Source organism: Cyprinodon variegatus, unplaced genomic scaffold (genome assembly GCF_000732505.1).
Source record: "Cyprinodon variegatus isolate N-32 unplaced genomic scaffold, C_variegatus-1.0 Scaffold782, whole genome shotgun sequence".
In the NCBI taxonomy this organism is placed as follows: Eukaryota; Metazoa; Chordata; class Actinopteri; order Cyprinodontiformes; family Cyprinodontidae; genus Cyprinodon; species Cyprinodon variegatus.
The window spans coordinates 173111-175044 of NW_015151235.1; the positions used below are offsets into that span (position 1 = coordinate 173111).

Genomic DNA, 1934 nt, shown 5'->3' on the forward strand with positions numbered 1-1934 from the left:
GTTTGTATATCTGGAGCGTGTAACAAAAGTAATTTCCCTATGGGATTATTAAAGTATGTCTGATTCTGATCTGAAGGAACTGTTCAACAAGGAAAATCAAGTATTAAAGAATGGAGACTTGGAAATAATGAGGAGTATACAGAAGCAATTTAAGGTCAAGATGAGACAAAACAAGATGAAATAGTGGAAGAGGCTCTAAAGTAGGGTTGTTAAACATACGGCCGAGGGCTGGAACCGGCCCACAGAGCGATATATATGCTAAATATGCTATATTTAAGTTTAAATCTGCAGTTCTTATATTATGCAGAGGGTATTTTATTTTTAGCAGAAAGGATGATGCAACACTGCATTGGGAACTAACAGCAGATGATCACTCTCATATCTTTTTATTTTGGTCCTGGCAAACTCATCAAGAAAATGCCTTTGTCAAAAAAAAAGAAAGATAAACACAGAGTGTCAGAATTTTTAAGAAAAATTGACTTCTTATTTGTTCACCGAGGTGAATAGAAAACCCATGTGCCTGCAGCAGCTTTCGCTGCTTAAGGAATACCATATTCAGCACCACTATGAAACTCAGCATGACGAAAAATACAAGCACTTGCATAGAGAACTTAGAAAACAGTGAGTCCTTCCCTGGCTTTATTTCAGTATTGGCCTCAAAATTCCCATGGACCTAGAACTAATCACTCTGATCTCCCTCTAGTGTTTCCGGTTCACCTGACCGCTGGATATTCCCCAAGCTGAGAATTTTTGTTAAACTTTTCATCCGCCTCTGAGTTGTATCTGCATGTGGTAAAAATATCTGAAACCCATCATGACATGATGGGGAATTGAAGGACAAATTTGCATCAGTTGGCTTGGACTCATTTACATGTGTCTCCTACCAGGGTTTCCTAAATTGACAGAACTGGCTGCAAAAATATTGTCCATGTTTGGGACTACCTACCTTTGTGAGCAGATTTTCTCACTAATCAATATAAATAAAACAACGCTGCACTCAAAGCTCTCACATAAGCACTTAAATGAGACTGAAATTGGCCACTGCTCAGGACATGATGCTGATATTGATGTACTTGCCCAGGCTAAATGATACCAAGTTTCAGAGGCAAATACTGATGAAAACTAAATCCTATGGCAGGCTACTGTCAATATTATATTAATAAAAATGACAGCTTTGAATATTTGCTGAGTTAACTCTGTTTAAGTTAGTACTAGCCAGTAACAGGTTTTTAACGAAAGAGTTATGTTACGTAAAATATTTCTTATGCACTCAATACATGTTATGTAAGTTTTTCTATATGTATACATTTTATGAATCAACAAGAAAGGTGGCAAATGTTCTTAATTAAATGCTTGTTGACAAAAGCTGACACTTCAAATGTGTGAAGCCAGATAAGTTCTAACAGCTTCCCAGATGTGGAAAATTGATTTTAAATCAATTCTTAATCTGTATATGTATTTTGTCATGTAGGGCAGTATTTTTAAGTTCCAAAAACTGTGAATAAATGTTTCACAACATGATTCAATCACTGATCAGTTTTTATGCATGATGCTCTCAAATAAATGTTTTACTGAGAAAAAGTATTGTAGAAATTGAACATACTTTTCTTAAATACTCTGAGTTTATTCATAATGTATTTTGTAAAAGGGACATTTGTCAATAACAGGTCCACTTCTATTAGTTCAATTTAATCTTGCATTGAGTTTACTTGAGATCAGATTAAGCTGTATGCAGCCCCTAAACCAAAATTAGTTTTACACCCCTGCTCTAAAGCAAGCTCAAGCAGAACATTATCAGAAATATGTGGCTCAGGGATGAAGAAGATCACAGCCTTCAAGCAAAAAGATGACCACACAGGTGGAGGTCTGGGCAGAGCAAATACACTGAATACATTCTTCAACATGTTCAGTTTAGGAACAAGCTCAGGATCCTT

The 1934-nt window shown here is 36.0% G+C and overlaps 1 protein-coding gene across 1 annotated transcript in view; it reads right to left on the minus strand.

The window, feature by feature from the left end:
- Window positions 1-1934, minus strand: part of LOC107098490 (thyrotropin receptor-like) — a 32271-nt gene that overhangs the window by 29063 nt on the left and 1274 nt on the right. The gene's annotated exons all lie outside the window — the stretch shown is intronic.